This window comes from Pelophylax lessonae, assembly GCF_965119305.1.
Source record: "Pelophylax lessonae genome assembly, chromosome: 9".
Taxonomy (NCBI): Eukaryota; Metazoa; Chordata; class Amphibia; order Anura; family Ranidae; genus Pelophylax; species Pelophylax lessonae.
Genome location: NC_138776.1, coordinates 41,582,078 through 41,596,382, shown reverse-complemented (window position 1 = coordinate 41,596,382; position 14,305 = coordinate 41,582,078). Strand labels below are relative to the sequence as shown.

The window sequence follows — 14,305 nt, the reverse complement described above, 5'->3', positions numbered from 1 at the left end:
ATTCTTCCAGTATAAAAAAGAAACAACATTTTATAAGCAAGCTGGAGACAGCCCCAACCCCCTTCCACCAAGATGTGGAAGCAAGTGTACAGACTCCTAACAGACAAGTCACAATAGAAGGATTTGTATGCTCACCTTTCATTGCGATGTGTCTTCTAAACAATAGGAATAGCAATTAGTGCTCCTCCATAGAGGTGGATAAAAATCCATACTGAAAGCTTTAATTGTTGTAATACTCATACAAAAGTAATCCTCAATAAAGAATGTACTGGGTCATCGGAATATGTAGGCTTGCAGAAATTCCCTTTTAACCACTTGAGCCCTGGAAGATTTTACCCCCTTCCTGACCAGGGCCTATTTTGGGATTTGGCACTGCGTGACTTTAACGGACAATTGCGCGATCGTGTGACGCTGTACCTAAACGAATTTGACGTCCTTTTTTTCCCACAAACAGAGCTTTCTTTTGGTGGTATTCGATCACCTGTGCGATTTTTTGATCATGCGCTATAAACAAAAAAAGAGCGTCAATTTTGCAAAAATAACAATATTTTTCACATTTTTTTATATGAAATTCACCCCAAAAAAATGTAAAAATCTAAATTTTTCAACATTTGTTTTATGCTACATATGTTTGGTAAAAAAAATCACAAAAAGCGTATTTTGATTGGTTTGCGCAAAAGTTATCGCGTTTACTAACAAAGGGAAAGATTTTTGTCATTTTTGTTGTTTTTTTTTTTTTAACGAGTAATTGCGGCGATCTGCGATTTTTTTTGCGGGACTGCAACATTGCGGCGGACAGATCGGACCCTTGACTGACATTTTTGACACTTTTGGGGTTACCAGCGACATTACTGCAGTAATCAGTGCTATACATATGCACTGTTACTGTAAAATTACACTGTCAGTGAAGAAGTTAACTGTATTGGAGAGGGAGGGGTTAAGTGTGTCCTAGGGGCGTGTTTCTAACTGTGATTGGCTGTGGCTACTAGTGTAAGAACAGAGATCAACGGTCCTACATAATAGAACCGTCTGCTCTCCATTCATACACAGGGGAGACTGACAGGTGGCTTGTTTACATTAGCCACCTGCCTTTCTCCCGCTCTAACGGACGATCGTGAGTGCCTGGCGGACACGCACGGGGGGGGGGGTTCCGTGACCGCGCGGGAGCGCGACTCAGGCGGCGCGCGCTCGCTCCCTAGACCCTCACAAGCTAGCGACGTAGCCCTACGTCGCTTTGCCTGTGAGGGGCTGACTGCCAACGTAAATAGGCGTGCGGCGGTCGGCAAGCGGTTAAAGTGGACCTCCCTGTCTTAATAAACTGCCAACACTAATTAAATATATTAAGTAGACTTATGTAAAGTAACATACTGCTTTCTTTACTATATCTCTACACTCCCACAGGCCCATCCTGCCATTGCTCAAAATCCCACACCGACATGTAAAAAAAAGTAATCAGTGACTGGCTTCTATTTTCCTGTTCTGTGTGCCAGCCCACCTATGATCTTGGGAGATCTATTGAAAAAAAAAAGTCTTTGACTACCCAGGATCTTGTAAGATTAAACAAAAAACCTCCAAGATCTTGCAGTTTACAAACATGGTCTCCCTAGAAGTCACTGGTGATGCAGCCTTCCCAGGGGGCAGCTGTGAGGCTCTTGCTACTTCACCAGTGCCTACTGGATTCCAGGTAGTGGGATAAAAAAAATGCAAATTGCTGAATAATTGTTGATTTAAATGATTTTTAGGGATCACCAAGCAGAGCTTCATGCAGCAGGACTTTTTATTGGGGAGGGGGGGGGGTCCACTTAAATAAAGTTTTCTATGGCCTTAAAATCCCCCTCTTATTTATCATTGTAGTGCTATTGTGAAGCAGTCAGACAGATTTTATAGAAATTGACTCGATATGAACCCAATAGTTACACAGACCTGCTTACATTGTAGTTAGTGTGCAAGGGTCGCAAGGGTCACACTTGCGAATGGGCTCTGGCGTTTGACCACCATGGGGTCCAAGACAGCTGTGGGATCATAAAGGCTCAGTTCACACTGCTGAAACCCCAGAGTTGTGTGTCTTGCTTTCAATTGCCTTGCGACTTCTTGTGGTTTCCTTTAATCTTTCTTGCAACTTGCTTGTAACTTTTGTGATTTAACATTGCAGTCTTTGGCACTCAAACTTAGACCAGAGGAAAGGGCCCTAGGTCCAACGAAAAGAGCCCTGGGACCAATGGAAAGGGTCCAGCGGTCAGAGGGGCCATCTATGGTTTCTTGCACAGGAAGGTTCTAGTTATGCCTCTGGTCCCATGTTCATTCTTTTGAGGATGACATTCTTGTTCTCATTTTGGCTAAATTGATGTGCATCCATCACTGTGCTTTGGGTTTTAAAGGTTTTATTGCATGGGCATGGAATGGGGGCAGAAGGGGGCACGGGATAGCTGCAAGTGTCCTCTCAATAATGCAATCTCTGGTTCAGGTGCAATCTTTTGAGGATGCCATTCTTGTTCTCATGTTGGCTAGAATGATGGGCATCAGTCACTGTGCTTTGGGTTCTAATAGTTTATTGCATGGGAATGGGATGGAGGTTGAAGGGGCACAGGGTACCAGCAATTGTCCTTTTAATAATGCAATCTCTGGTCTCAGGTGCATTTTTTGAGGATGACATTCCTGTTCTTATGTTGGCTAGAATGATGGCCATCAGTCAGTGTGCTTTGGGTTTTTAAGGTTTATAGCATTGGAATGGGAAGGAGCAAGGCTTTTTTTCAGCTGGAACTTGGTGGAACTCAGTTCCACCACCTCTGGCTCAGGCCCTCTGCTCCCTGAATATCACTATCACTTGTAAACACAAAAGTCCAGCTTTTGTGTTTACAAGTGACAGCTTGTCTCCCAATGGCTCCCACAGATCTGATCTCCTGAGCGTCCCTCACCGAGTGCAGGATGGGGACAAAGGAGATGCAGGTGCCTGGGGTTTAGTGCCGGTGCTGACACACCCACTGAATCATCTCCCTGCAAGTGAGAGAAGTGGAGCCACCTACAGTATGTAGGGAGGTACTATAGCTGGCTGGGTGCTTCAGTTTATTACAGCAACAAAAGTAAGCCACGTGGAAGATGGTGGATCTTTTAAGGGGGGGGGGAGGGGTGGCGGTGGAGGGGAGTTGCATGCAAAGGTCAGAGCTGAAGAGGGGTAGAAGTGAGATGTGGATGGGGATGCAGTGATAAGCAGCTGTGGAAGAAGGCTGTACTTGGCATTCTGTATGCAGTGCACCCCTGAACTCTGCACCCTCTGTCAACCCCCCCCCCTTACACTCCTGGTATTTAATGCCCCTTTAAAACCCTCCCACTGTTAGTGAAATTTGACCACACCCACTATTTAATGCAGTTTGAAGGGGGGGAGCCCTCGGAAGGAAAGGAAGGAAAATGAAGAGGCACAGGACACCTGCAATTTTCCTCTTATTAAATGTGATCTCTGGTCTCAGGTGCATTCTTTTGAGGATGACATTCTTGTTCTCATGTTGGCTAGAATGATGGGCATCAGTCACTGTGGTTTGCGTTTTGAAGGTTTATTGCATGGGAATGGGAAGGAGGGTGAAGGGGCACAGGAAACCTGCAATTTTTCTCTTAACAATGAGATCTCTGGTCTCATGTGCATTCTTTTGAGGATGACATTCTTGTTCTCATGTTGACTAGAATGATGGGCATCAGGTGGTGTGCTTTGGGTTTTGAAGGTTCATTGCATGGGAATGGGAAGGAGGATGAAGGGGCACAGGATACCTGCAAGTGCCCTCTCAATAATGCCATCTCTGAACTGTGGTTCTGATAGTTTATTGCATGGGAATGGAATGGAGGGTGAAGGGGGCACAGGATAACTGCAATTTTCCTCTTAATAATGAGATCTCTGGTCTCAGGTGCATTCTTTTGAGGATGACATTCTTGTTCTTATGTTGACTAGAATGATGGTCAACAGGTGGTGTGCTTTGGGTTTTGAAGGTTCATTGCATGGGAATGGGAAGGAGGATGAAAGGGCACAGGAAACCTGTAAGTGCCCTCTCAATAATGCAATCTCTGGTCTCGGGGGCATTCTTTTGAGGATGACATTATTGTACTTATGTTGGCTAAATTGATTGGCATCAGTCACTGTGCTTTGGGTTCTGATAGTTTATTGCATGGGAATGGAATGGAGTGTGAAGGGGGCACAGGATAACTGCAAGTCCCCTCCATAGGCGTGCACACAGGGTGTGCCAGGTGTGCCTGGGCACACCCTAATCACCCTGTGGGGCACATATTTCCCATGTTTAGACCCCTAATATTTCACCAAATACAAAAAAGTCTCCTTTTCTGCTAAAAAAAAATGTAAAAAAAATAAATAAAATAGTAAAAAATATCCCACTGACACCTATCCTTGCTGATACCATCCACTGCTCTACTGACACTGCCAGTAAATAAACACATGCACACATATGAATACAGTATATATTTGAGTTTTGGGGTTCACACCCTAATGCAAATGGCTGCGCACACCTATGGTCCCCTCTCATTAATGCAGTATCTGGTCTTCTTGCTCGTCTCTCTCTTTTGGCAGTGCTATATTCAGGCAGCGCTGTAACTTGCTGAAGCATGCTAGCAGCTTCAAAATGTGACTACCAGCACTTGCCAGTGCTTAACATTCTCAAACTGAAGCTTTAGTTGCTTTAAAAGCTTCAACGAGGCCGCCCCAAGCTTTGCAAAACCTCAGTAAAAGTTCTCTGTACACGCTGCTCCTATACAAGCTGAAGCCCATGTGTACAAAGCCTTACAGTAGAAACAATCTATCTCCATATTCTCTTCTCTGTTTCCTGCTTTTGTTTCTTAATTTAATTAAAAAAAGAAAAATTACAAAAATGCACCAAATTTGGCATCCTGTAGGTGCAGCAAAAATGTTAATTAGTCGCTTATCTCCAATCTGAAGTTTATCAGAAACTTTAAAAACAATCAGTTTTTTTGGTTGAACGGACACTTTAGCCCAGATACAGTGTAACAGAGCGGGTTTTCTGAAATACGGCTCCCTTGGAGCGCTAGACGTAGCTGCACCCCGCCATGCAGCAGCAGCAGAGAAATTAAAAAATAAACAGAAGCAATGTGATTACAGCTTGTCGTTGGCACAGAGATATTGCTCAAGCATCTGCCCTTACAGCTCAGTGCACAATCCCCCCTCTCCCCCTCCTTCCTCCTGTCCTGCAGAAAACAAGCACAATACATATGTATGAGCACATTAACACTGATAAGGAACCTCATAGAGTTTCTGCACTCCTCTGCTAGTCAGGAAACAGATATGGGAAGAAGAGATTTGTAAGTCACTGTGACTTTTCTCTACTGCAAAGCAGGCATTAGCCTGGATGGCTGAATAAAGCCAACTGCCACTGATTTCTGGGGTCCTGGACAGCTTCATCTGGTCAGTTTTGTCCTTGGAAATATCTCAGAGTTTGTGTATTTATAGATTTTGCAATATAGGTGATGGAGGGATAAAACTTCCCTTATGTTTTAACCATTTAAGCCCCGGAAGATTTTACCCCCTTCCTGACCAGGGCCTATTTTGCGATTCGGCACTGCGTGACTTTAACGGACAATTGCGCGGTCGTGCGACGCTGTACCTAAACAAATTTGACGTCCTTTTTTTTCCCACAAACAGAGCTTTCTTTTGGTGGTATTTGATCACCTGTGCGATTTTTTGATCATGCGCTATAAACAAAAAAATAGCGTCAGTTTTGCAAAAATAACAATATTTTTCACATTTTTTTACATGAAATTCCCCAAAAAAAATGTAAAAATCCAAATTTTTTAACATTTTAGGCCAATTTGTTTTCTGCTACATATTTTTGGTAAAAAAAATAGCAAAAAGCGTATTTTGATTGGTTTGCGCAAAAGTTATTGCGTTTACTAACTAAGGGAAAGATTTTTGTCATTTTTGTTGGGTTTTTTTTAACGCGTAATGGCGGCGATCTGCAATTTTTTTTTTGCGGGACTGCGACATTGGGGTGGACAGATCGGACCCTTGACTGACATTTTTGACACTTTTGGGGGTACCAGTGACATTACTACAGTAATCAGTGCTATACATATGCACTGTTACTGTAAAATGACACAGGTAGTGAAGGGGTTAACTTTTTTTGAGAGGGAGGGGTGGTGTGTGTCCCTAGGGGCGTGATTCTAACTGTGATTGGCTGTGGCTTGAGCTGTAAGAACAGTGATCAACGGTCCTACATAGTAGAACCGTATGATCACCATTCTTACACAGGGGAGAATGAGAGGCGGCTTGTTTACATTAGCCGCCTGCCTTTCTCCCGGCGTCACGGACGATCGCGAGTGACCGGCGGATATCGGACACACGCGCGGGGGGGTCCATGACCGAGCGGGAGTGGGAGCGCGCATTCGGCGGCGCGCGCTTGCTCCCCAGAGCTTTACAGGCTAGCGACATAGACCTACGTCGCTCTGCCTGTGAGGGGCTGACTGCCGCAGTAAATATACTGTGAGCAGTCGGCAAGTGGTTAATTCTGTATCCTTTTGAAAAGTTTTTATTTAACTTCCTGTGATTTCACTGAGACAGGAAGTTAAGGGGATCTTTGCAATGGGGACACAGACAGCAGACAAATGTTTTGGCAGACGCTCTATTTTTTTTTTCACCACTTCCATACCAGGCCTATTCTGGCAACTTCTCTCCTACATATAAAAATCATAAAAATTACTCAAACCCCAAATATTTTGTATGGTTTTTTTAGCAGAGACCCTTGGGAATAAAATGGCGTTTTTTGCATCTTTTTTATGTCACACGGTTTTTTGCCGGCAATTTTTCAAACACCTTGTTTTATGGAAAAAAAAAAAAAAAACAGTTCCATGAATTAAAAAAAAAAAAACAGAGCACTAAATTTAGCCCAATTTTTTTGTATATTGTGTAAGATGATGTTACGCCGAGTAGATAGATATCTAACATGTCACGCTTTAAAATTGCGCACACTCGTGGAATGGCGCCAAACTTTGGGAACTTAATAGCACCAAATTTCGGTATTTTAAAATCTCCATAGGCGACGCTTTAAAATTTACAGGTTGCCAGTTTAGACTTGCAAAAGAGGTCTTGGGCTAGAATTATTGCTCTCGCTCTAACGTTCGTGGCGATACCTCACATGTGTGGTTTGAACGCTGTTTACATATGTGAGAACACATGTGCGTTCACTTCTGCGTGCGAGCACGCAGAGACAGGCAGAGCACGCAGAGACAGGCAGAGAACGCAGAGACAGGGGCGCTTTAATTTTTAAAACATTTTTATTGTTTATTTTATTTTCATATTTTTACACTTTCCCCTTTTATTTTTTTTATCACTTTTATTATTATTTTATTTTATTATTATTATTACAAGGAATGCAAGCATCCCTTGTAATAGGAATATGGCATGACAAGTCCTCTTTATGGAGAGATGCGGGGTCTACATTTTCTGGGAAAGAGGGGTCAAGTTGAGAAGAACCGTTGCGGAGTCACCGGACATTGAGATATCCATGAATTTGTAAATATATTGGAGGACTTGCTGCCAGAATAAACAGATGCCAGGACACTCCCAAAAAATGTGCAAAATCGTGCCCTTATGAGAATCACATCTCCAGCAATGATCATCCAATTGTGGAAATAATTATGCACATCCTTATCCATGTAGTGGATCATAGGCGTACAGATGTGGCACCAGCAGATACCAACAACTATCACCCCACATCAATAGAATATGCATGTGCAAAAAGTAGTTATATCAACTGGCATCTAAAGATACATGATCATCCAACAATGGTGGAACACACTGGTCATGGGTGAGACTTACAGCAGTGTTTTTTACATATTTATGTGTGTGTGTCAAATGTCCATCACGGAGACTGCTCATCCCCCCCTTCAAGATGTTTGAGCATGTTTCAGCAAAAATCTCCCCACAAAAACACTGAGCTCTAATCTGCATGAAATAAAGTGCAAGAAGGTTGATAAAGGCGCTACCTATAAATAATAAAGTGCTAAAAAAAGGTGTACCAAACCGATGGTGAAACCAGAAATTGCTCCAGCAGACGTCCTCTGACGAAACGCGTAGGCTGGAGTCTATTACGTCATATGTCACTTCCGGTCTTTGGAGCTCGAGCCGTGGAACGCAGAAGCTTCCCGGCTAGCACGCTGATCTTTTGCAGCCTACACTGTGAGTCACTACGAGTCTTTGTCTTTTTGACTGCACTTATATATTGCATCATGGGGCTTCCTCTTCTTCGTTTGAGCATATAGAGAACCCATATTCTGCTCATCTGGATTGAAGGGAATCCCGGATATTTTTTCCAGCTTTGCAACATTGTCAATCCTAACAAACAGGTTGTATAAACGGAGCGACACCTAGTGGTCACACAGGTGGATGCACTTTTTTCATTCTCATTGGAACTCTTTTCTATTTATATTTCACTAACAGTTCCTTTACTATTTTGCACACAGCACTTTCAGGAAGAATTCTTTATTTATTTTCATTTTTGTATATATTTTATATATTTATTTGGTAGCTCCGGTGAGCACCATACCCTCACTTGAACCTACACTGTATAATATTTCTGATTTGGAATAAATTCATCACTGCTCTTGTTTATTTATTTATTGCACATAGCCCTTCATTCACTCATAGTATATTGTCTGTCTTTAGGACAACAATTGAGTACCTTCCCCAGATTAGTGGGGCAACTTTTTCACTTGTGCACTTTATATTTATAATTTTACAATTTCTAGTTTCACCATCGGTTTGGTACACCTTTTTTTTTTTAGCACTTTATTATTTATAGGTAGCGCCTTTATCAACCTTCTTGCACTTTATTTCACCTCTAACCCCTAGGGGTTTGGTTGTTGGCAGCTTACACCTCTATATAAACCCATGATATATATTGTTCACAAACACCATAGCGCTGGTCACTTTGTCTGTTCACTAATCTGCATGCTTACACCCAAGCATTAAAATTACCCCTCATCCCAGTACAAATCCACCCCCTGCTAAATTCTCCCATCTCAGCACAAATCTTTGCCACCTTCTCCCGCAAATCCCCCCAGCTCAAATGCCCCCTCCCCTCAAAAAAAGAATCACCCCTCCTAGCACAAATCATCTATCCTATAATTTCCCTTCCTAGTACACAGCTTCCCCCCTCACTTCAAATTCCCCCATCCCAGCACAAATTCCCAACCAATCCCCCCCACATAGCACACATCTTCTTCCCCATCCCCCTCCCATCACAAATCCCCTAGATCACCACTGTTAATACCCCCCCCTAAAAAAAAATGTCCCCTACTAGAACAATACTTACCCCCTGGAGCCCCCCAAATTCCCCCTTCCTACACAAATCCCCTCCACCAATCTCCATGTGGTGCCTGCCCGCCTCACATGATACCACAATGCCCAGGGCAACTGCCCCTCCTGCCCAACTTTTGTCCTGGCTCTGCTGCTCATGAAGTGGTGGTCACAACGCCACCCTTACAGACAACTAAAAATATCATTACTGCTACTCTGCCAAGTGGGTTTGAGTCCAAAACTATTCAGGCACCTTAACCACTTAAGCCCCGGAAGATTTTACCCCCATTCCAACCAGGGTTTTTTTTGCGATTCGGCACTGCGTGACTTTAACGGACAATTGAGCGGTCGTGCGACGCTGTACCTAAACGAATTTGACGTCCTTTTTTTCCCACAAACAGAGCTTTCTTTTGGTGGTATTTGATCACCTGTGCGATTTTTTGATCATGCGTTATAAACAAAAAAAGAGCGTCAATTTTGCAAAAATAACAATATTTTTCACATTTTGTTATATGAAATTCCCCCCAAAAAAATGTAAAAATCAAAATTTTTTAACATTTTCAGCCAATTTGTTTTATGCTACATATGTTTGGTAAAAAAAAATCGCAAAAAGCGTATTTTGATAGGTTTGCGCAAAAGTTATCGCGTTTACTAACAAAGGGAAATAATTTTGTCATTTTTGAGTAATGGCGGCGATCTGCAATTTTTTTTGCATTACTGCGACATTGCGGCGGACAGATCGGACCCTTGACTGACATTTTTGACACTTTTGGGGTTACCAGTGACATTTCTACAGTAATCAGTGCTATACATATGCACTCTTACTGTAAAAATACACTGGCAGTGAAGGGGTTAACTTTTTTTTGAGAGGGAGGGGTTATGTGTGTCCCTAGGGGCGTGATTCTAACTGTGATTGGCTGTGGCTTGAGCTGTAGGAACAGTGATCAACGGTCCTACATAGTAGAACCGTATGATCACTGTTCTTACACAGGGGAGAATGACAGGCTGCTTGTTTACATTAGCCGCCTGCCTTTCTCCCTCTGCAACGACGATCGCCGAGTGACCGGCGGACATCAGGTCCGCCGGTCACACGCACGGGGGGGGTCCATGACCGAGCGGGAGCGCGCCTCCAGGGGGTGCGCGCTCGCTCCCTAGACCCTCACAGGCTAGCGACGTAGTACTACGTGGCTCTGCCTGTGAGGGGCTGACCGCCACAGTAAATAGTCGTGCGGCGGTCGGCAAGCGGTTAAGATGGGAAGTCATCCAGCTACAGGTCAAGGAACCCCTTGCAACCTCTGGAGGAACCCTAGGGTTCCATGTAACCCTGGTTAAGAATGGCTGCTGTATAGGATTCCCATTCCCTCTCCTTTAGCAGCTATATAAAAGGAAAGTGAGGGGAGGGGCAGAGTAGCTGGGCCAGCACAAACAATAATTTGACAATCCCAAAGGAGGAGTGGACTATGATGTGCAAGGAGGGAGGGGCTGTTCTAGGGTATTGAATGTTCCTGGAGTTGTCCAATTTTCGAGCTAGTTAAAAGGCACATTGCCAGTGTTAAATAACTTAAAATATTTATTTTTTCTACATTTTTGATGACAAGGTCTCTAACCCCCAACAGTCTCTAACCATCATGGGCACTCTGGTTTTGGGTGGAGTTATTTTTACTTTGATGTTTTTTTTAGTGGATTTGGTCTATGTTCATGGCCTGTACTGTTCTTTTAAATCCTCAAGAAAACTCAATGGCGGAACATTTTACAACCTGATTTTTACAGAGTTTAGTTACAAGAAAAATAATTACAAGATGTAAAAAATCTCATAATCCCCTCATTTAGAGATTTGTGTACATATATTGCCTTCTAATCTACCCGTTCCATAGATCTCCATACTTGTACTGATTGCTAATGCACGGTGATTACAAGTCATCCAGGATTTTGCATATCCAGCAATAGCACTGACCTGGTTTTCACGCTGACTGCGATCTGTCATAATAACGATTTCATGGCCAACACCGGCGAAGGCTTTAAAATGGACCTATCAGAATAACAGGTCTCATGCAAGCATTGTCAGACAGCGTTCCTAATTGGAGTAAATAAAACAGAATGCCCCTACCAGAAATATAAATCCGATTCCAAGCTCCTGCATTTCATACAAAGCCTAGGCAAACATCACATGGTGCTTGACTTCTATACACACCAACCCTTTCACTGCCAGAGCTCTTTTTGTTTTTTTGTTGACATGTTTTATAAAAATCAATATAAGCCTGAAGATTACAGAAACATGTTATACTTACCTGCTCTGTGCAGTGGTACTTCACTGAGTGGCCCTGAACCTGCTCTTCTGGGATGCCCCACCTGTATTGCTCATCGTCTTCTCCGACCTCCTTGCTATGGGAGCACTCATGCAGAAGCGTTCCCAATTCGGGTTGTGTGTTTCCATAAATACACACAGGGTGGCGTGGCCCCACCGCATGCTCCCTCCTTTTACTGACAGCAGCAGGAGCCAATGTCTCTCACTTGTGGGCATGTGGATACAGTTAGTTAGCTGCTGTCCCTGCAATGAGGTCAAGAGGTAACTCCATGCCCGGTTTCTTTGTCTTTTTGGTAGGATCTGCTCTGGTTCCCGCCCACTTATCCTGTGATATATAAATTGGGTCAGTGGTCAGTGTGCGAAGGAATGGAGGGGAGTTAAGACTTCCTTCAGGTAGAGAGGCAATGAGTCCAGAGAGCCTCAGCACAGCTGTAGGTTGTGAGACCCGTAAGGGATTGAGACAATAGACTGTATTACTGTCCAGATGTAGAGACTTCTAACTTGGGGATCACACTGAAGACACCAGCACAGGAGTATGTCTTTGAAGGACTTACAATTGTGTGAGAGAGCCTGTGAAGGACTATGATTACTGCACTACACTTTTGCAGGTATGCCAGGGCAGCACACAAACTGACTTTAATTAGGGAATTAAGAAGGAGTAATGCCTTACCTGTTGGACTGTGAAATGTATATTTTGCACTTTATCTAAGTAAAGTAATGAAACATTGTCCATGTCTGGTCTGAAGTTACTAAAGCAAGTAACCGGCACACAAATAGTTAACAAGTGGGTCTTAATACATTGGGGTACAAAGATGTCAGCATGAAATGGAGTAATGTGAAGACACAAGTGGTTACCTAGAGTAACGGAAGTACAACAAGCATCCTGTCGGTAGCGTGTACCTGGTATAGGTGGCATGACCTCTAGCAGCAAGGAAAACATTGTCCGCACTCCTTACGCCAGTAGTCTGTCTCCCAAAGCAATGGGAGTGGATTGCACCACAGAGATTTCCATCCTGTACAGAGGTACGTGATTCAAGATTTAAGTTGAGTGCACATGTGGAGTTTGCGCAGAGTGCACGACAGGGGCCGTCTGGGGATTAGTAGTGATAATACTGGACAGGTGGATGTGAACAATGTCTCAGTGTGTCCCTCTAAAATGCAAGTTACTGTGAAGGTGTTGTTTTGCCTGATAAAACAGTGTTTTTATCCACTACTACTACGCTTACTATCATACAAGATAGGCACAAGTTTATAAATGGCAAAACAATTGATTCAATTTATTATAAAGATAGTTCTAACATGCAATGATTAGTTACAGAATCAATAGATATAGCAATGAATTAGCATCAATACATCACTGGATATTGTAGCATCACCCGTTGCCTCTACGATTGGGGGACTCCAGCAATCGGCAAGGGGAACACCGGGACACAAGGCACATCTGCTGCGTCTTCAGAAAAGTCCTGATTTTCCCCAGAGAATCTCCTTCATTTATACTATAATTCTGTCAAGTCATTCTTGCCACACATGCGTGATAGATATTTGCTATGTAAGCAGCATGTATGGATATGCGCAGTCCATAGATCCGGCGCATGGACGACTCATGCGGACATGCGCAATAACTAACAGCATGAAGCAGATATCCTACAGAATGACCTGAACAAAATAACAGAGTGGGCAATGACATGGCAAATGAGGTTTAATGTGGAGAAGTGTAAGGTTTTGCACTTGGGGACTAAAAGCATAAAAGCACAATACACTTTAGGGGGGAACCTTTGGGGGAATCAAAAATGGAGAAAGATCTGGGAGTCTTGGTAGAGGATAGACTAAGCAATAGCATGCAATTTCAAGCAGCAGCTACCAAAGCCAGCAGAATATTAGCATGCATAAAGAAAGGGATGTATTCCAGAGATAAAACTATAATCCTTCCACTTTATAAAACTCTGGTCCGACCACATCTGGAGTATTCTGTCCAGTTCTGGTCACCAGTCCTCAGGAGGGATGTTTTGGAGCTGGAGAGAGTCCAGAGAAGGGCAACTAAACTAATTAGGGGATTGGAGGACCTTAATTATGAAGAGCGTCTGCAATCGCTTGATCCCTGGACAAGAGACGCCTGGGAGGGGACATGATAGCAATTTATAAATATCTCAATGGTGATCTCAGCATAGAAAAAAAGCTATTCCTTCGAAAGGATTGCATGAGGACTCAAGGGCATACAATGCGATTAGAGGAGAAGCATTTTAACCTCAGGCAATGTGGGGGGTTCTTTACTGTTAAAGCTACAAGATTGTGGAATTCTCTACCACAAGAGGTGGTTTCTGTAGGAAGTATGGTGGCTTTCAAAAGACTCTTAGACATACATCTCAAGGATCATAACATTAAGGGGTATGAGAGATGATTATGGCCACACACACCTACACAGGTTGAACTGGATTGACTATTGTCTTTATTCAACCTCACCTACTATGTAACTATGTAACTTGCTTTTAATGACTGCTCATCTCATTCCCACAAGTCATATTTATGATAACAACAGGTTCCCAACCTTTAAACTTATTTGTCTGAACTGGAGCAGCCCTTGGTCACATGAAATGATTTCTGATAACAACTGGCTTATTCCAACCTTCAGCTCTATTTGTCTGAACTGAAGTAACCCTTGTTCATATGAAATGGCATCCATTACTTGCTAAAGACTC

At 43.2% G+C, this 14,305-nt stretch overlaps 1 protein-coding gene across 7 annotated transcripts in view; it reads left to right on the top strand.

Annotated features, from left to right (window-relative positions):
* Positions 1-14,305, top strand: part of SORCS1 (sortilin related VPS10 domain containing receptor 1) — a 1,084,285-nt gene that overhangs the window by 732,686 nt on the left and 337,294 nt on the right. The window lies entirely within an intron of this gene.